The 21,890-nt window shown below is 47.0% G+C and overlaps 1 protein-coding gene across 1 annotated transcript in view; it reads right to left on the bottom strand.

Annotated features, from left to right (window-relative positions):
- NCKAP5L (NCK associated protein 5 like) overlaps positions 1 to 9,569 on the bottom strand; it is a 31,731-nt gene extending 22,162 nt beyond the window's left edge. The window contains exon 1 of the mRNA XM_004428994.3: positions 9,462 to 9,569. The gene's annotated coding sequence lies outside the window, so the exon portion shown is untranslated. The remainder of the gene's footprint in view (positions 1 to 9,461) is intronic.
- Between the last annotated feature and the right edge of the window lie 12,321 nt (positions 9,570 to 21,890).

The following is a 21,890-nucleotide window of genomic DNA, read 5'->3' as shown; positions in this document are numbered from 1 at the left end:
ACATCTATTGCCAATCCTACTCTTTTTTTCCCCTCAAAGCCCCAGTAGATAGTTGTATGTCGTAGTTGCACATCCTGCTAGTTGCTGTATGTGGGACGCGGCCTCAGCATGGCCGGAGCAGCGGTGTGTCAGTGCGCGCCCGGGATCCGAACCCCGGGCCGCCAGTAGCGGAGCGCATGCACTTAACTGCTAAGCCATGCGGCTGGCGCCCATTTATTTTCTTAATTACAAATTTCTATTAGTATGGACTCATGGATATTTATTTTATTCTTTGCACTATAATCCAATATTATCACACTTATTTCTTTGCTTCAACTCCAGCTTTTTTTTTTTTTTTAAAGATTTTATTTATTCATTTTTTTCCCCCCAAAGCCCCAGTAGATAGTTGTATGTCATAGGTTCGCCTCCTTCTAGTTGCTGTACGTGGGACTCGGCCTCGGGTTGGACGGAGAAGTGGTGCCTTGGGGCGCGCCCGGGATCCGAACCCGGGCCGCCAGCATCAGAGCGCGCGGACTTAACCGCTAAGCCACGGAGCCGGCCCTCAACTCCAGCTTTGGCCATTGAGAATTCTTTCAGGTTGGCTCCTGTGTCCTTTCAACATGCCTCTTTTATTTTATTTTATTTTTTTTAAAGATTTTATTTATTTATTTACTTATTTTTCCCCCAATGCCCCAGTAGATAGTTGTATGTCGTAGTTGCACATCCTTCCAGTTGCTGTATGTGGGACACGGCCTCAGCATGGCCAGAGAAGCGGTGTGTCGGTGCGCGCCCGGGATCCGAACCCGGGCCGCCAGCAGCGGAGCACGCGCACTTAACCACTAAGCCACGGGGCCGGCCCAACATGCTTCTATTTTAAAAGCTTTATTTATTTATTTTTAACATTTGCTTACTTTCTGGCACCATAAGATGTTCCAGGCTTATCTTGTATTTTCCCTGCTGCAATCACTTTTCCAAGGAGCTCTACCAGGGCAATCTTCTTTCTAAGACTATAAATCTGATTGTGTCCCTCCTGCTTCAAATCTTCCCATGACCTCCTACTGCTTTGGGGAGAGACCAAAGCCCTCAACACGACTCTGGAAGCCCTGCCCTGGTCTGGCCCCAGAGCAATTCTTCCGAAAAGCTATCCTGGACTGATGCAGCCCACACTGATCTCTCTTCTTAAAATGCCTCCTGCAGGATTAGTATTTGAAACTGTAATGCGTCCTGTTCTCTAGTACTCCCCTGTGAGGAAGGGGAGACATCCCTGTTAGAAGGGGGAGCTCTCTGAGGAGGGGCTCTGTCTTTCTGTACTCCCCCATACTGTCTGCCAGTGCACTGCACCTGCCAACAGGCCCTGAACCTGGGGATCTCCTTTCTTCCCAGACAGAAAAAGACCAGAAAGAAGAGGCAGGTGAAAATGTACAATGAGCTCATCAGGTTCCCTTAAAGACCCCCAACCAACCCCCACCCAAATGGCTCTGAGGGCCCAGATGACAAATCACACTGAGAGCTGAGCAAGGGACATTTTCAGATTTGTCCCTAACCTTGACATGAGCTTTTCCAAGCTCTCAACCCACTCCCAGGCCTTAGTGACTCCCTCTGACAAATAGGACTAATCTATTCATTCTGCAGATATTTCTGGACAGATCACTCAGTCTGAAGCACAATGCTGGGTACTGGGGGGCAATGCAGTGACGGGTCAGCTCTTCTCAGACTTCTTGGAGCTCTCAGTCTAGTAGGAGATGTAAAACATGCAGATAAATAGCTGGACTGTGAAGGAAGTTCCACAAGAGAAGTCTTGGAGAATTTTAAAAATCAGGAGAGAAATATTAAGCAGGAGCTGGAAAAGTTTTTCAGAATTTGAGGCATCAAGTGAACTGAGCCTTTCTAGACAGGTAGGGTTTAGGCATAAGGAAAAGGGAAGGGGGTCACTTCAGGCAGAAAGAAGGCATAAGCAGAAGAAGGCAGAAGTCTCTATGTGTATATGGAAACAGAATGACTCAGTGCAGCTGGATCGAAGGGCATCTGAAGGTGAGTGTTTCCTGGTCCCCTGGCCCATGCCAGTTACTAACTCCTCTCCTATCCCCTGACCGAATAGGAGAGTCAGCATCTTTTCAACATCCTGGGTGTAACCAGAGACATATGCTGGGTTCCACGGGAGGAACCGAGGCAGAGAGCCTCCTGGAGGCGATAGTGGAGGTGACAGCAGAGCTGACCACTGGGATGTCAGCTATCTGCTCTCAGATCCCAGAGAAAAAGGGCCAAGGAGGCTGCACATCCTGTTGGCTCTTAGGCTGCACCTACAGGCATATACCCTCCCAGCCCCTAGTCCTCACTCCCCCAAGCTTCATATCCTGCCTCTTTCTTCAAAGGGAACAGGATCTGGCCGGCCAAGCGCCTTCTGCGTCCAGGCAGCTTCAGTGTTGACTCAGTGGGTGCCATTTGGCCAGAGCCTGGAGGTGACCATCTAAGCTGCCAGCAATACTCTGGGAGGAGAAAGCAGCTCTGGTTCGCCCACAAGCACCCACTGGGCTCTGCTCTTGTTTGTGCCCACAGATGGGAGTCAGGCTTCCTGGATCCAGTTCTGGCTCAGCCATACTGCATGACCCTAGATGAAGCCTAGAACCCCTCTGGGACTCAGTTTTCCTATCTGTAAAATGGAGTGAGGTCTGACTCCTCTTTCCCTGCAGGGCATAGAAGAGAAGGATGAGATCATGTCTGGAAAGGGATTGCAGCTGAGAAGACAGGTCCCCTTGTGCGGGGTGTGGGGTGGGAATGAGGAGCTCGGCAGGGCCTTTAGGGAGAAGTTGTTGGCTTTGATGCTGCCTTCTTATGGGGCCCACAAGCTTCCCAGAAAAGCAGAGCGGGGAGAGAGGAAGGGACAGCAAAGCCAAGAGCTTTAGCCCTCTCCTAGCCCCGGGGAAAGGAAGTGAGGTGCTGTCTACAGAGGAAGTCAGAAGCAAACACCCCCCAACTTCCCCTCAGCCTACAGTGGAAAGGAAGACTCCAGCATCAGGAGCCTGGAGGCCCAGAGTTGGGGAAACAGAAGGCAATGGGCCGGGGGTGGGGGAGGAGGCATTATCTGCACCATTTGGCAGAGAAGGGGGTTCCTTGTCTTGGACACAATAAAACTCAAGGGGCCCAGGATATCCCACAGATGGGAGAGAGGAGAGAAGAGAAGCCGCTGAAGTCAAGTGGAGAAACCCAGCTTTCTAGGTCATGTGGTACTGTATCTGCAGGTGTAGCCCCAGACTCCTGCCCCAGCTTCGTGCTGTGCCATGCCACGTGCCTCCCCCAACACACGCACAGTCCCACACACACCAAGGGGGGCCAGGTTCCTGATGACTTCCTCTGACAGTACATGTCCTTTCTTTGCAGCCTTATCACAGCTGTAATTCTATAACTGTTTAATTATTTGATAAACATGGACTTTTCGGATCACCACTATACCCCCAGAGTGTAGCACAGCACCCAGCGCAGAGTGAGTGCTGGCCATCGCTTGAGAATTCCTCAGAGGCTGGTTTTGGCCTAAACCCTGGCATTTGAATGAAGTTCAGTATATGAAGGTGAATGAAGCCTGCTCATGGCCTGGGGTCAACTGGGGGACCCTGGGGTGGGTCGTAAAGGCCAGAGACCTGACAGAGGTGGCAGAAGAAATCTATGCACACCCAGATATTGCCAATAGGTGACAGGTGAAGACAGTATACGCTTTATGCTATCTTTTGGGTAAGGGGAAAAAAATAAGAATATATATATGTATTTGTTTTTGTGTAAAGAAGCTCTTGAGGGATATTTAAGAAACTAACAAGTGATTATCTACGGAGGGAGAAGGGGGTGGAGGTGGGAGCGAGGTTTCTCAACCTATGCCTTTTTGTATCATTTTGATTTCTGGATTATGAAAAAAGAAATCTAGTGAAAAAATAAAATAATACAAAACTTAAAAAAAATGTTAGAAGGAATAACCACTTGACCAGGTGATTTCTAAAGCCCCTCTCAGCTAGGGCCATCTACTTTCTTCCCATATTAGGAAGTAGGGACCAGGACCCTGGGACAAGGAAGGGGTGAGGCGGTCTGGCCAGATGAAGTGAGGGGACTCTAGCCAAGGGACACCAGTGTCTTCACTCCCTTTCTTCCCAGAAATCTCTCCCTGGTCTAGGGGAGAGGCCTCCCACCCCCAGGCTGTGGTGTGGCATGGTAGCACTAAACTATTCAGAAGTTGGTCAAGGCTACCTCCACCTGGGCAAGAGCTGGGTTCATTCTAGGCCTCTGGGAAGGGGGGTAAGGTCTGGCCAAGCACAGAAGCAGAGGTGGGAGGCTGGGCAAGGGGAGAGTTTGGGGCAAAAGGGGGTAAGATGGGGTAAACAACTCCTGGAAGCTCCTGGGACTGCTGTGGGCAGGTTCAGGGGGTATCTCAACAGACCCTCACACAAAGGCCAATTACGGCCCCCACATCAAGCCAGCTAGGGGCGAAATGAATCAGACCCTGGGAAATGCAGCCACTGAGAACCCCAGGGCCACAATCCAGGAGTTTGGGGGCCCCTCACAGTCTCATCTAGGAAAAACCTCATTGTTCTCCTACCCAGAAGGTCTTCGGGGAGGGAGGATTTCAAGCCCTGCATGAGAGAGAGAAGTGCAGACCAATGCCCCAGGCAGCACCCACCACTCAAGCCTTGCAGGCAACAGCAGGAGCAGCAGAACGGGGGTCATCTCTCCTTTTAAAATATCTATACGTTAAAAAAAAAAACACTTAGTGAGACCTGGAGAACTCCCCGAGCTCAAGGACCAGCATAAGATTCAGGGAGCTGTGTCTGCCTGGGCTCTTCTCAGTGGCTGCTGGATTTTTAGGAATCAGTAATAACAGCAATGATAATTCACCTTAATAACAGCCTGGCTTCCTCAGGCCTCTTTCATCTGTGTTTAACTCCCAGAGCGTAGAAAATGGTAATTATCAAGCAGGTGCCACACCCCAATGATGATGCGTTATTAATCCATCAGCACAGGCTGGGAAACTGAGGCCCAGGGAGAAGGATTTTCCCTCACACGGAGATAAGGATACGGGTGTGGAGGGCCGCTGGGCAGCGAGGAACCAAAGGCTGCATGCCTGCTGTGTTTTGGGAGGATGCTGAAGACAAGGGCACTCCTTTCAGAGTCAGCCAGACCTGGGTTTGGGGTTAAGGCTGAGGAAGACCCCAGATATGTGTCCCAAGCCTCCACCCCAGGCTGCAGCAGGGCCTGGTGGTAGCCCTGGCTGGGAGTCAGGACCTCTGACCTTGAGCCCATACACTCACTCTCCCAAAGTACCGCAAAGCAGGCCAACAGCTGCTTTGAGCATCAGCGCCATCTCTGCAACACACGCAGGCACTACAGGGTAAGTGAGGGCTCAGCCCACCCAACAGCCCCATGCTACAGGCGCAGTCCATGAAATGGGGGCAGGGGGTATCCTGCAGCCGGGTGGGTGGATCAGATCAAAAACATGTCAAGAAGTGGAGAGACTGCTTCTTGGGGACTCAGGCTCATCTCCGCGGCTCCCTTCCATCTTCGGCATTGATCTTAAAATAATGAGATCCTTCCTATAGCAAGGCTTGCCTGGTCTGTCACTGCTGCAGAAACCTGCAGAGGAGGCCCAGCTGGCCTGTGCCCTCCATGAGGGCAGGGGAGGGTGGGCAGAGTCATAGAAGACCAAAGTTCTTTTTCCACTGTGGCCATGGAGGGAAGCAGCAGAGACTCAAATGAGAATGGAAGGGTAAAGATGGAGGCACCACATAGATCTGTGATGCATGGATCACATGGATCTGTGCAGATCCATCCACAGCCTACTATGTGCCTGGTACTGAGAGATGCTAAGCCTGGTACTGAGAGATGCTAAGAACAGACACAATCTCAGCACCAGGGGACACCATAAGGGCCAAGCCAGGCAGCAACCAATGACCTTGTCCTCCAACCCTCTAGGGCAGGGCCTGGGGGAAAATATTAAGGGTGTTGTTCTAAGAAATTTGACGTTGTTTTTCTTCAGCATGTTCGAGAGCTGACCAGAGCCCCTGGGGGGCCCTGAGATAACACTCTGACCCTCCAAGGACCTAGCTCTCTGCAATCTGAGGTTCAAGAACCGCCCTCTCTGCTTTAAATTCGGGCAGGCCTCCTCATGCATGCGAAATTAAGACAGAGCGGTACCATGTAAAACACTAGACCAGAATCAGGAGCCCTGCCTCTGACACTCATCATCATATGAATCACTTCCCCCTCTGGACTTCAGTTTCCCCATTTTGAACACAAGGGCGTTGGACTAGACCGTCCCTGGGATTCCTTCCAGCCTAGGACTCTATGTTGTTTTGATGTGGCAGCAGATCCCAGATTGATTTACATAAATTTGCATCTTCAATCAGAAACCCCAAACTGCAAGTAGAGTAAATCCAATCAGTCCATTAGTACAGCCAAACTGGGGCTGAAGGAGCCTGCCAGGTTCTGGTGAGGATTGTCTAAGCAGACCGCGGTAGTGGTGGTGAATTGGGGGAGGAGCCAGGGGAAGCAGGGGCAAGAAGCAGCATTTGCTCTGAGAAATGTAGTTCTGGTGACCCAGGGCCGACAGGGCCAGGGACCCCTCTTTGGTTATCAGGCAAGGGTCCTTTCTCCTCCTGCTTCTAACGGGGCCTCTGGCTGGCCAGCCTCAGAGCCACACCCCAAGAGGAAACAGCAGCCTCTGCCTAGCAACAGCCGCATCCTTCACTCTGACAAGGACTCCACCATTAACCACTTTCTGGGAAAGTGACCTCCCTGGGAGCTTCCATTCTCCATTCCAGGGGGTCCTAGCAGTGAGGAAGGCTTCCTTGGGGGTCTAACCTAAATACTTCCTGCTGCAGCTTCAGTCCCATGGGCAGCAGGGCCCAGGGAAGTGGGCTCCCCAGGCCCAGGGGAGTTAGCAGAGGGAAAAGCAATGCAGGAGAATGTGCCCCAGATCCAACCAATCCCACAGCCTCTCTAACTACTGCGTCTCCACCTATCCTTCAAGATCCCCCTCAGCACCTGGGAGACCAAGGATTAAAATGAATAAAGAGAATGTGAAGGCCTTCGGCTCTTGGGTTAGAGAGCAAGTCCCAACCTGGAGAGCCTGACTCCTGAGAAAGCCCTACCCCCAGGAGGGAAGGAAGATGGGGAAGGTGGGGTTGGGACGGCCTCTCCTTGTTGCTGCCTGGCTGGTGTGGCAGGGTCTGGGAGGCTGGCTGGCCTGGGTGAGCCAGCAGGGAGGATTCCCTAAGCCCCCTGCCTGAGAACTGGGGGTATAAGTGCAGAGGTGAGGTGAGTAGAGCCAGGCGGTGGGATGGGCAACAGCAGTGGGGCTCTCCTTGTCCTCTTCCCATAAGAGGGCAGATGAGCGTGCTGCGCTCCCTGGCCCAGATCCTAAAACAAGTCCCAACAGTTGAGATGCAAACTGTCTCCTGGGAATCTGCTTACCCTGCTGGCCCTTGGCTGCCTCCTCCTCTCTCAACCCCTCCCCAAAGGCCCAACTCAAAGACTGGCCTGCCAGGATGTCTCACCAGAAGCCTTGATGGGTGGGCCAAACCCCAGCCAGCAGCAGTTCATACCCCAGGGCACCAGGGGTGAGCAGGACAATGGCTGTTCTTAGGCAGGATAAGGGAGTCTGCTCCCCTCCACCCAAGGCTCTAATCCTAAATCACTGCGATTTAGGACCGCAGCACCCAACACCTACCTCTCCAAACCGAACCACCCTCCCAGAGGACCTTTCTTCCCTCCACATTCATTCATCAGTGGAACCACACAACGTCAAAAAGTGGAAGGGAATGTTAGAGCTTTCAAGTCCAACCGCTGAATTTTACAGATGAGAGGAAAGAGCCCCAGAGAGACAAACTGTCTTGGCCAAGGTCACATAGCAAGCTGGGAAGAGCAGGGACCAGAGCTTCTGACTCCCAGTCCACAGTGATAGCAACTTGGTCCTCATCCACACTGGTTTACACTTGCCTACTGGGGAAGAGCCTTCTTCCCTGCAGCCCAGGCCATCTGCCTCTCCTGCCTCTTACTCTCTTCCGAAGGCCTGAACTGGAGAAAGACGCTGGAGGGCCCAAGCCACCTCATGCATGAGGGCAGACGCTTCTTCATGCACAGAGCATGACTTTGAAAACAAAGTTGAACTATGCGGGAATATCTCCCCAGACAGAATACATGTGTTTCTCTGAGGTAGGAAATCCACTAACCCCAGGTTGTTCTTAAAAAGACAGGGAACCAATATAAGAAGTGAATTTCGTCTCCTATCTTGAAAGACAAGGGGTCTCAGAGTTAGCTGGCATAATGTCTTGCAAGAGAAGGTCTGCAACGAGGCAACTGGGCTAGGTTCATTTTCCCCAAAAGTACTAACCACGGAATGGTTAGACACTGACCCCCTCTCCACTGTCCCCCAGGACCACTCCTGTCCCAGGCGTCCTCTGACAGACAATTGTGCTCAGGCAGGAGGACCTGTGGGGGAGGGAGGCAGTGGTAGGGATGAATAACAGGGGTTGCCTTTACAGCCAGGAAACCCATCAGCCTAAGACCACTGGCTCCTCAGAATGGTGAGCATTTAAGAAGTAGCAGCTGGACAGGCTGGGTGGATAGTGCTGAGACACCTGGAAAACCAGGCCTGTGGGAGGTAAGGGCCCTCCGTGCCCTTGGGGCAGTGCCAGGGCTGGAGAGACCGTGGGGCCTTGGGCCCAGGTTAAGGAGAGGGGGGCTGGGGTTAGGACAGCCGCTTTCCTAGTCGGCCTAGGCCAGGGGAGTGTCGGGCACAGATACATTCTCTGCATTCTTCTGGCACCGCAGCCAGGACCCAGAGAGCCTTTTCTGCAGGAGCTGCCCTGGCCCCAGTCTCTGCCCAGCCCTTCTCTTTAGTGTTCAGCCCGCCAGGCTCCCCTACTCCTTCCCGCAGCCCCTCAAAGCCACCTAAGGGTTGTTCTCGGAGACCCTGATCTCTCCGCCTCTCCCCATCTCCCCCACGCCCTACCGCCTCAGGCCACGGGGACCGCAAGGAGTGCAGAGGAGCCCGGGGCTCGCCTCCGCGCCTGCGCTTAGGGGAGAGCCTCCCCGACTCCCCCGCCACAACCCGGCACGGCTAAGCGGCGCCCGGACGGTGGGATGCGGGTGGGGTGGGGTGCGCAGCTGGGGCAAGGTCAGGGCTTTCAAAGAGGGAGGGAGACCGGCCCCCGGAACATCCCCCTCTCCCGAAAGTTTCCCTTCCGGGGCCACGGAGTGTGCGCGAGGATGGCGCGGGGGGCGGGAGGGATTGGGGTGGGGGTGGACAGAGTCGCAGCCGGAGCCCTCGGGGAGAGTGCGGCGGGAGGGAGGGGCAGGCAGCGAGGTCCGGGCAGGAAGCCGCGCCTCCCCCTCCGATCCAAGGCTGCCACGAGAGCCTTACCCTCCACACCGCCACCCCCAGCCGGGGGCTTACAGACTCCCCACTCGCTGCCCTTTAAATCCCAAGTAGGCCCGGAACTCACCGAAATCAGGTGTCGAGCTGGGCCAGGGCAGGCCGGATCCGCCGGGTCCATGGCCGCGGCTCGGGGGCGGGGGGCAGAGAAACGGGGGGTGCTGGGGCCGCCTCTTGATGTCAAGGCTTTAAAGGGGCCAGTGAGCCCCGCCCATCACCCAGACCCCGCCTCCCTGCTCTCGCGCAGCCAATCCACGTTCACTCTGGGTGCGCGCCCCTCCCAGCCCCCTCCAGATGTTCCCAGGACGAGAGCTAAGTCCGCCCGGTCGGAGCGCGCCGCTTCCGCCCCAAAGGGAAGGACCTCCCCTCCCCCTATAGAGAAACACTCTCCCCAAGCCTCGCCAGGTGGGGCTTGGTAAACCTCCCCAGTGCAGGGGTAGGAGAAGACGGGCTGGGCCAAGCGGGGGTGCAGTGGGGGGCATCTATAGCAGAGAAAACTAAATAGGTGCGCGCGGAGCCACCGGCATGCGCGTCTGCTTCTGTGGGGCTGGGCGTGCACGTGTATATGTGGTTGTGAGCATCGTGTTTGTAATTTGCCTTACTGCAGATGTGTTGGGTGTAAATCTACGACAACAGGCTTGAGTGCCTCTTGGCCTTAAATGCTCCCGCCTCACTCTTCCTCCCCCGGGGATGAGGTCCTCCTAGTAATATGGAAAACTGGACGCTGGGAACAGGCTCTGCGCTCCTCTCAGACCAGTGCTGGCCATTTCCTCACTGGTATAGGAGGAGGGAAGGCTGAGCAGAAAAAGGATGCAACCTTGTTCTGAGCTATTTGCTATCTCAGTGGGGACGAGTTCTTTCCCTGTTGAACTAACCTTGTGCTTAAAAGAGGAAAAGCAAACAGCCCACCTAGGCCTCTGCAGGGCCTCAGAGCTCCCTTCAATACCATTCTCATTGGTCCTTGGTTAAACATCTATTTGCCCTTGTCTGGATATCATATAATCTTCACAATCTGCATTGTACTGACTGGCCCATTAATGCAGGTTCTGAACAGGGTTCTGCAGAGAAATACAAAGGGATCCCTAGCCACAGACTCTGCCCATTTTATTAAAATTGCCTGTTGCCGGTATACACGGGATGTATAAAAGCATCCTATTAGTCCAGTAAACGAACATAAAAGCATAGGGAACATAGGTTCCTCAAATTGGCTAGGATTAATCAAGAGTTCCTTCTGAAGGAGGCACCTCAATTTAAAATGGGATTTGAAGGGCATAAAGAACTTGAATAGGATCCAGGCCGAGTAAGGATACCAGGAGACTCAGGTAGGAAAGAGTAAATTACCTGCACGGAACAGTGAGCAGATCACCTTGGTGGGTGGGAAGTGGGAGAAGTTAATGGAGGAGATCAGAATGAGGATACAGAGTTGACAGGACAGGTGATAAAGAAGTCATGTTGGGTGCTTGAGCACAGGGGTAGCTTGATGAAGAGTACCTGAGGACAGTTTTTATTGGAGCCTAAAAGATGTTATGATGGTTACTCCCACCAGCTCTCTCACTTTTGCTTTAAAACAATTTTTTTAAATTGATTTATCCTTAACATACAATAAAATGCACAGATCTTAGGTGTTCCATTTGGTGAATTCCAACAATAATATACACCTGTGTAACCCCCAAAACAAGATACTGAACCATCACCCCAGAAAATTCCCTCATGCCCCTTTATAGTTGATTACTCTGCACCTACCACCACTCACCCCCTGCAACTTCCTGAATTCTATCACCATAGTTTTGAATTTCACATAAGTGGAATCATACAGTATGTACTCATTTGCATCTATATTCTTTAGCTTAGTAATGTATTTGAGATCTAGCTATGTGTAGTCTCTTCTTTTTTATTGCTGAGTAATATTACATTATATGAATATATTACAATTTGTTTATCCATTCTCTAGTTGATGGATATTTGGGTATTTCCGGTTTTGGGCTAGTATGAATAAGACTGCTATAAACATTCTTGTGCAAATCTTTTTGTGAACATGTTTTCAATTCTGAGAAAGCTCACCTTATTTCTTGATGATAGACAGTGGCATCTCTGGAATTCTGCAGCATTGATTAATTCTTATTCATTCAGTCTTCCAACATTTATTGAATAGGGATCAGTGGGCTAGTCCTGTGTTTACAACAAAAATTAGACATGATCCCTTCCTCAAGGGCTTAAAAGTCTACTAAAACTCAATGTATCTGTTGCATTCCAAAGCCAACGGGTGGAAAAACCTTAAGAGTTTGCCAGACATTTCTAACTATTTTTGGATGTTTCCAAATAACTAAATTTTTGGAAGCAAACAGACCATCTAGATGATTTTTTACTTTTCATTCAGATGTTTACCCTTGTTTAATAAACACAGCCAGAACATCTGCATTTGTTAGAGCAAGCACCTGCCCTCCTAACTTAAAGACTCTTGCTCACTTGCAAGTTTAGGCATTCAGATTTTGGCAGATTCTCTATGCTTCACAAACCTTCATCTTCACTGACAGGAGGTGAAAGAAGTATAGCTACAATTGCTCCACGATCGCTTTCTGTCTTTGATGAGGCTTAGGACATTTTAATTCCCCAGAGGTATTATTCACTTAAATTATTAAAAATTTTACAGAAGTCCTGAGCCAGCCCTGATGGCCTAGTGGTTAAAGTTTGGCATGTTCTTCAGTGGCCCGGGTTTGGTTCCTGGGTGCGGAACCACACCACTTGTCTGTCAGTAGCCATGCTGTGGCAGCAGCTCACATAGAAGAATTAGGACTTACAACTAGAATATACAACTATGTACTGGGGCTTTGGGGAGGAAAAAAAAAAGGAGAGGAAGATAGGCAACAGATGTTAGCTCAGGGTGAATCTTTCCCAGCAAAAAAAAAAAAAAATTATACAGAAGTCCCAAAGTTAGTTTTCTATTCTTTTTTACTTGAGTTTCTGTGTTACAAAATAAACTAGGCTTCTTAGGTCTTTGGTTGCTGCAAGCTGTTGGTAACAAACCAGTTTGGTGGCGTGGTCTAACTGTGCATATAGTGCTGATAACAGACTGGTAGATGGCATCTCAGAGAACCACCCTCTCACTGCTCACATCAGTACTTTGAAAGGGGTCCTCTGCTTCAATACTATGTGGTCATTCATTCTGTGCTGGAGCATCTTCATTCTTCAGTTCGGCATTGTAGCCATTTGGCCACTGTGTTACGTTAGTTGATAAAGTGACCCCAGTTTAGAATTTCTGATATCAGGAGATGGTCAGGTTGGTAACTGGCCTTTCAAAACATTTTAATAACCTGGCTATTCTCTAGGCTGGATTGGCTCTGAGTGCATTCTTTTATTTATTTATTTATTTATTTATTTATTTTTTCCCCAAAGCCCCAGTAGATAGCTGTATGTCATAGTTGCGCATCCTTCTAGCTGCTGTATGTGGGACGCGGCCTCAGCATGGCCAGAGAAGCGGTGCGTCGGTGCACGCCCGGGATCCGAACCCGGGCCGCCAGAAGCGGAGCGCGCGCACTTAACCGCTAAGCCACGGGGCCGGCCCAACTCTGAGTGCATTCTTGATGTCTTTCCTGCTCAGTAAGATGCAAAAAGGAGCTGGGGATAAGCTAATGTTTGGTCCATTTGCTGAATAGGAATAGATCTTTGCTATTGCTGCGTAATTCTACATGGGACAGTCATGTTCCTTGGGTTCTGACAACATTGCCAGTATGTGCTTTGAAACCTCCTACCTGGCACAGATATGATGGATCTGCTCAGGTCCTTGGACCCCTTTTTCCTTATTTTCATTGTTCAAAAATTCTTATTGAGAATAAAATACCTAGGAATAAATCTTACCAAGGAGGTGAAGGACCTATACAATGAGAACTACAAGACATTATTGAAAGAAATCCATGATGACATAAAGAAATGGAAAGATATCCCATGCACGTGGATTGGAAGAATAAACATAGTTAAAATGTCTATATTACCTAAAGCAATCTACAGATTCAATGCAATCCCAATCAGAATCCCAATGACATTCTTCACAGAAATAGAAAAAAGAATACTCAAATTTATATGGGGCAACAAAAGACCCCAAATAGCTAAAGAAATCCTAAGAAAAAAGAACAAAGCAGGAGGCATCACAATCCCTGACTTCAAAACATACTACAAAGCAATAGTAATCAAAACAGCATGGTACTGGTACAAAAATAGACACACAGATCAATGGAACAGAATTGAAAGCCCAGAAATAAAACCACACATATACGGACAGCTAATTTTCGACAAAGATGCTAAGAACATGCAATGGAGAAAGGACAGTCTCTTCAATAAATGGTGTTGGGAAAACTGGACAGCCACATGCAAAAGAATGAAAGTGGACCATGTGCTATCGCCATTCACAAAAATTAACTCAAAATGGATCAAAGACCTGAAGGTGAGACCTGAAACTATAAAACTCATAGAAGAAAATACAGGCAACACACTATTTGACATTGGTTTTAAAGGAATCTTTTCGGATGACATGCCTACCCAGACTAGGGAAACTAAAGAAAAAATAAACAAGTGGGACTGTATCAGATTAAAGAGCTTTTATAAGACAAATGAAACCAGAATCAAGATGAACAGACAACCAACCAGCTGGGAGAGAATATTTGCAAAACATACATCTGACAAGGGGTTGATCTCCATAATATATAAAGAACTCACACAACTGAACAACAAAAAAACAAACAACCCGATCAAAAAATGGGCAGAGGAAATGAAGACACTTCTCCAAGGAAGATATACAGATGGCCAATAGGCACATGAAAAGATGCTCAACATCACTAATCATCAGGGAAATGCAAATCAAAACAACACTAAGATACCACCTCACGCCCGCCCGTTAGAATGGCTATAATCAGCAAGACAAAAAACAACAAATGTTGGAGAGGATGTGGAGAAACAGGAACCCTCATACACAGCTGGTGGGAATGCAAATTGGTGCAGCCTCTATGGAAAACAGTATGGAGATTCCTCAAAGAATTAAAAATAGAGATGCCCTATGATCCAGCCATCCCACTACTGGAAATCTATCCAACGAACCTGAAATCAACAATCCAAAGAGGCTTATGCACCCCTATGTTCATTGCAGCATTATTCACCATAGCCAAGAAGTGGAAGCAACCTAAGTGTCCCTCGACTGACGATTGGATTAAGAAAATGTGGTATATATATACAATGGAATACTACTCAGCCATAAAAAAAGACAAAATCGTCCCATTTGCAACAACATGGATGGGCCTGGAGCGTATTATGTTTTTTTTTTTTTTTAAAGATTTTATTTATTCAGTTTTTTCCCCCCAAAGCCCCAGTAGATAGTTGTATGTCATAGGTTCACATCCTTCTAGTTGCTGTACGTGGGACTCGGCCTCACGTTGGACGGAGAAGTGGTGCCTCGGGGCGCTCCCGGGATCCGAACCCGGGCCGCCAGCATCAGAGCGCGCACACTTAACCGCTAAGCCACGGAGCCGGCCCTGGAGTGTATTATGTTAAGTGAAATAAGCCAGAAAGAGAAAGACAAACACTGTATGATCTCACTCATATGTGGAATATAAACCAACACATGGACAGAGAAAACTGGACTGTGGTTACCAGGGGCAGTGGGGGTGGGGGGTGGGCACAAGGGGTGAAGGGAGTCATATATATGGTGATGGACAAACAAAAATGTACAACCCCAAATTTGACAATGTTAGAAACCATTAAAACATCAATTAAAAAAAATATATACTATTAAAAAAAAATTCTTACTGAGTCTTTGCATGCCAGGCACTGTGTACACAGTAGTATTAGATAATTAGATAATATGGAATTCATGTGGGGTATGATAAGCAATGAGCTTGAAAATGTAAGCAGTGGGAAGATCATACTTTATCCTAAGAGCAATGCAGAGCCTTTGAATGGTTTTAAGCAGGGGGGGTGGCATAATCAGAATTGCATTTTAGAAAGATCACTGTGGTTGTAGTGTGGAGAATAGATTAGAGAGAGCAAGACTGAAGTCACAGAGACCAGAAAGTAAGGTTTTGTAGTAATTGAGGGGAAAAATGAGAAATGACGTGCTCTGGACTAGGAAAGTGATAGTGGTGATGGAGAGAAGATGACTTCAAGAAATAAACAGTAGTAGAGTCAGCAGGTCTTGGGATTGGATGTAGAGGGAAGCAGAGAGCTAAGCCAAGACCTCTGGACTGTGTAACTTGCAGAGGGTAGTACCATTCAATGAAATAGAAAAAACCAGAGGAAGAGCGGGTTTGGGAGATGATATTTTCACATCTAAACATGTTGACACTGAAATGCCTGGGGGACACTCAGGTGGAAATGTCTATCCAAGTCAGAGCTTCCCAACTGTTGTGCCTCAGAAAGAGGTTAGAGATGTGCTGCATATGGATCTTCTCAACCCTCCGGGCAGCACGAGCTCCCTCTGATAGACAGCAGTCTCGGTAAGGTGGGTTGCCATGAAAACACCATTTTCTATGTGTACCATGATATGGAAAAGGTTGGGAAATACTGACGGTATAATGCTGTTAGATAAATAATTCTGAAGCTCAGCAGAGAGATCTGGACTAGAGATAAAAGATTTGTGAGTCATCAGAACATCAGAACATAGGTGGTAACAAGCCATGAAGTGGAAGGGATCATGCAAGCAGAGAAGAGGGTCTGGAACAGAACCCTAAGGAACAGCATCATTAGAAAGGAGTCTCCAGGGGCCGGCCCGGTGGCGCGAGCGGTTAAGTGCGCGCACTCCGCTCCGGTGGCCCGGGGTTCACTGGTTCCGATCCCGCACTGCTTGGCAAGCCATGCTGTGGTGGCATCCCATATAAAGTGGAGGAAGATGGGCATGGATGCTAGCCCAGGGCCAGTCTTCCTCAGCAAAAAGAGGAGGATTGGCAGATGTTAGCTCAGGGCCGACCTTCCTCACAAATAAAATAAAATAAAATAAAATTAAATTAAATTAAAAAAAAAAAGGGGGTCTCCAGGGAAAGAGGAAGACAACTGGCCAAGTGCTGTCATCAGAGCCCAAGAGGTTTCCAAAAAAAGACCAAATAGTTTCCAATACTGCTGATGTCAAGGTGGATCAGGACTGAGACATACCCGCTGACTTTAGCCCCATGTCATTGGTGACTTTGGCAAAACCAGATTTTGAAGGGTTGAGAAAGATGTACTAGGTAAGGAATGGCAACAAGAAGTGTTTAAAACTCTTTCAAGAATTTTGGCTATGCTGTGAGGGAAAAGTTAGACAGATAGGTGGGCAGGGCAATGGGGGATGAGAATTATTTTAGAAAGTTATTTTTAGAAAGACATTGCTTAATTTAATTTTATTAAAAATTTTTATTTAAAATTATTTTTTAAGTATTATGTGCGTATGGTTAAAAAATCAAATACTACAGAAGCAATAATTTGCTGCATTTCCCGCCCCCAACCACGAACCATTTTAACTTTTTGGCTGATTCTTCAATATGACTAAATATGCTTATACTCTTCTTTGATTTTTTGCTTTTAGATGTTTTATTACCTTCTATGTGTAATTCTTTTTAAAAGGTACAAAAGTGGGATCTTACCATTCATGGTGTTCTGCACTTTACTTCTTGCACTTAAAATATTTTGGAGACCTTTCTGTGTTAGCATATACAGATCTACCTTGTTCTTTTTAACAATTGCATTGTAATCCATTTATGGCTGTACTATATTATTTGTTTCCTACTGACAGGCATTTAGGTTGTTTCCAGCTTTTCACTTTTATCAACCAACTGTAATGGATAACACTGTACACACATCCTTGCATACTTATGTGAGTATATCCACAGGATGAATTCCTAGCAATGGAATTCCTGGGTATGTGCAGTATACATTTTCATATATATTGGCAAATTGCTTTCCAAAGTGGCCATGCTAATTTACATTCCCACTAACAAGGTATAAGAATACCTATTTTCCCACATTCTCACCATCACTATTTAAAAAATTCGTGAAGACTGTTCTAAGTGATGAAACGTTCTTTCATTGTTTTTATTTGTATGTAATTAATGGAAGTAAGATTAAACAAGTTTTCGGATGTTTATCTGCCATTATTTTCTGTGACTGTCTTTTTCTAATAGAGGTATAAGAGTTGTTTGTATTACATAGAATGAAATTCCCCCTTTGTCACAAAGGGGGAATTCCCAATAGTTTTCCTAGTTGGTAGCCTGTCATGTGACTTTATTGGATATTTTTTTCTTTGCCTTAGGTAGTCAAAATTATTGATCTTTTCCTGTATGGATTTTGGGTTTTCTGTTTAGAAAGTACTCCAATTTTTAAAGTTACCTTTTTTCTCTGTTTATGGTTTTCTTTTTACTTTAAATATTCCATCCAGAATCTACTTAAATGGCAAAGATCATGTTAGCTCTCACTACTGCTCAGAATGACATCTCCATTCTAGACCAGCCAGTCCTATCTACTTTTTTTTTTTTTTTTTTGGTGAGGAAGATCAGCCCTGAGCTAACATCCATGCTAATCCTCCTCTTTTTTTTTTGCTGAGGAAGACCGGCTCTGAGCTAACATCTATTGCCAATCCTCCTCCTTCCCACCCCCCCCCAAAGCCCCAGTAGACAGTTGTATGTCATAGTTGCACATCCTTCTAGTTGCTGCATGTGGGACGCGGCCTCAGCATGGCCGGAGAAGCGGTGCATCGGTGCGCGCCCAGGATCCAAACCCAGGCTGCCAGTAGCAGAGTGCGTGCACTTAACCGCTAAGCCACGGGGCCGGCCCAGTCCTATCTATTTTCAATGTACAAAACACCCATTCCTGTGTACCCTTGCCAAGAGGTCCCTTTCTGCAGGCTCATGGGGCATGCTCCTTTCCCTCTTGTCCATCATTGCAAAAGCTATATTCCTTTCAGGGACAGCTCAAATCCCGTATCTTCCAGAAAGTCTTCCATGCCCATTGTAGCCCACAAAGATTTTTTTCCTGAAGCTCACATGATTACATAATGCCTTACACGAGCCTCTCCTTTTCTCCTCAACTTTAACATGTTTGCTGAATGAAGTGAATCTAACCTTTGAAGTCCAGGGTTTTTTAATCTACTTTTCTCTACCCCCTAAAGCAGCTAAAAGTATGCTGAGTATATGGAAGGAATTTGATAAAATACTTCTTGATTTGACATAAAAGTGTATGTATTAGCCGCACGTGGCTAACAGCATCTGAAATGTGGCTAATGAGCATCTGAAATGTGGCTAGTCCAAATTGAGATGAGCTGTGAGTGCAAAATACACATCAGATTTTGAAGATGGCATTAAAAAATAATGTAATGCCTCATTAATAATTTTTCTTTTTTTTTTTTGTGAGGAAGATCAGCCCTGAGCTAACATCCGATGCCAATCCACCTCTTTTTGCAGAGGAAGATTGGCCCTGGGCTAACATCCATGACCATCTTCCTCTACTTAATATGGGACACCGCCACAGCATGGCTTGACAAGTGGCATGTCATTGTGCACCCGGGATCCGACCCTGTGAATCCCGGGCCCCCGAAGTGAAGCATGTGCACTTAACCACTGCGCCACTGGCCAGCCCCTCATTAATAATTTTTATATTGACTACATATTCAAATGATAATTTTTGGATATATTGGATTACATAATTTTTTTCTAAAGTTAAAGTATATCCAGGACCATTCTCTATTCTTGTCCCTCAAGAAGTCTCGTCATGCTTGGTGTTGGCTCCTAAATTAGGCTCGTTTGAGGGTAAACAAGATGATCTTTTCTTGGAGCCTAAGATATTCTGTCTCCAAGGGCTCTCATAGGCCATTATGCAATCATTACCTTCTTGGTACCAGGGCCTCACCTTTATGAGCACTATTTACACATCCTCTTTGAAACTAACTGCTGCAGACTTAAAATACAGTTGTTCCTCCCAACAGGTCAGGTAACTGCTCAACCAATAGAAATGTTAGTAGGAAACAGGTCAGGTTCAGATGCTGAAGTGTCTCCCAAAGCTTTTAATGACTGAAGATTCCTCAGTTAACTATGAAGATGGAGCCCCTGCCTATCCCTTTGGTCACTGGAGCCATTTTCTGCCATCAAGGAGTTATTTGGGACAGGTGCCACTTGGGTTGTAGCCTCATGTCATTGTAGTCAGAGGCATTAGTTTCCTGTTCCTGCTGTAACAAATCATCACATTAGTGCTTTAAAACTACACAAATTTATTCTCTTACAGTTCTAGAGGTCAGAAGTCTAAAGTCAAGGTGTTAGCAGGAGAGTTTCTGCATTCCTTCTGGAAGCTTCAGGGGAGAATCCATTTCCTTGCTTTTTCTAACTGCATTTCTTGGCTCACAGCCCTTCCTTACATCACTCTAACCTATTGCTTCTGTCATGACACCTCTTACTGTGGTCAAATCTCCCTTTGCCTCCCTCTTAGAATAAGGACACTTGTGATTACATTTAGGGCCCATCCTGATAATCCAGATTAATCTCCCAATCTCAAAATCCTTAATCCTTAATCAAGATCCTTAAACTACATATTTGTACACATCTACAAAGTCCCTTTTGCTATCTAAGGTAGCATTCACAGGTTCCAGGGATTAGGATGTGGACATTTTGGAAGACCATTATTCAGCCTGCCACAGACATACACATTTCTTCACATTGCCTCAGTGAAGGGAGAGAGCACCATCAAGGTCACAAGTTTTCAAACTGTTTTTAAATTAAGATCAACAGAGAAGTGGGTAAATTCACACCTGTAACCACTCTGATCACTCTGAGACCATGTTCACCAGCAATGATCACTCCCTCCCAGCACTGCTTCCTTTAAAATGTTCTGTATTGCTGAAGCTTAACTCCTTATTACTTTCTCATCCTAAAAAACAAATTATTAGAGATAGTAAGATGCATGTGTTCTATAGAGATGAGATGAGATGTTTTTCTCATAATCCTTTGATCTAACAAGCATAGTTGTGGTCTATGGCATGCTTACAGAGTGCAATAGCATCTTGCTTTTGTTTAACACTATAGTCTTCAAAATCCCTTAATATCCTTTAGCTCATTTGGGCATTGGAAAAGGAAGGTCTTGTTATTTCAGTTGTACAGATGAGTACACTGAGGCTCAGAGAGGTTAAATGACTTGAACAGGGTAGTCATACAAGGAGCTACTGGCAGATCTTGATTCCAAACCTGATGTTCTTTCCACTGCACCGTTCCAAGGCCACTCAATCCCAGGGGGCTGAGAAGGCTCTGACTGATCTCGGAATCTTAATACATCCTGGAGTTGGCCTTGAAATCCCTACCTCCTGAGCATGAAACAGACTGAAACCCACTTTTAGGAGGTCCTGCCTAGGGGTCAAAGCTAGGGGCAGACTGGGAATCTCAAGAATTCAGGGGGAGGTTAGGGTTGCTGGCAACTCAAGGGTACAGTGAGAGGGCAGTTAGGACTGAGGGAGACTTAACAGTGTCTGTGTCTCCTATATGTGGCTGACACTTACTTTTCCAAAACACCCATATGAGGGCCTAGCCTGTTTAACTGGTAGGCAGCAGCAGGGGTTCTACTCAAGTGCTCAACCTAGAATTAGGCCTGTCTTCTATAAGGGAAATTCTAAGAACATCAGGGATAGCTAAGAGTGACCTAGTTGGGTTTCTTATTCCCAGGTCTGAACCCATAATTGGAGGAAGCATAGTAATTCTGAAGCCTATGCTCTGTTACACTGGCTTTCTGGAGTCTCTTCCCAATCTTGATTTCTGTGACATCTCAAGGTGTGGCAGCCAAGACCCAGACTCTGCAACCACATTGCCTAGGTTCAAAGCCCACCTCTGCCACTTAACTAGGTGTGTGACCTTGGGAAAGTCACTTAGGTGCTGCAAAATGGGGATAATAATAGTATCTACCCCCATAGGGTTGTTTCAAGGATTAAAAAAGTTATGTTGTCTGGCACATGGTGCTACATTATCTTTTTTGTTTTTTTTTTCCTGTTTCTAACCAGACCTCTTTTGGTTCCCTCTTCTCACTCAATAAGTATTAGCAGCTCTCAGACCTAAGACCTGGTCTCCTCCTGTCATACCCACTTATTTTTGGAATTTACTACTCATTAAATCTCAATCACTCTTATATGAATAACTTACAAATTTTTATAGCTAGTCTTGATCTGCTGTCCTCTCCCAAACCATCAATAATCAAGGCCTGGAAATGGACATTTTATCTCAAAGATATGTTTGAGAAAACATACCTCAAACTTCCAGGCCAAAGGCCAAGCTTATTCCCCTCTCAACTTTCTAATTTCTCCCCATTTTCACAGTTTTCTGGGCAGTCTTTTGCCCAATCATAGATCTCCCTTTTCTTCTCAATACTTAAATTCAGGTGCATTTCTCTTTTGTTCATTCATATATTCATTCAACAAGTAATTTCCAGCTGCCTGCCATGTGTCAGACATTGTGCTAGGCCTAGTTGTACAGAGATAAGTTGGGCTTGAGGAGATCAGTCTTGTGGTGGTGGGGAAGAG

Source organism: Ceratotherium simum, chromosome 17 (genome assembly GCF_057802395.1).
Source record: "Ceratotherium simum simum isolate JZ-2026a chromosome 17, ASM5780239v1, whole genome shotgun sequence".
Lineage (NCBI taxonomy): Eukaryota > Metazoa > Chordata > Mammalia > Perissodactyla > Rhinocerotidae > Ceratotherium > Ceratotherium simum.
Note: the sequence above shows the minus strand (reverse complement) of the source record. Positions and strands in the feature narration are given on the sequence as shown.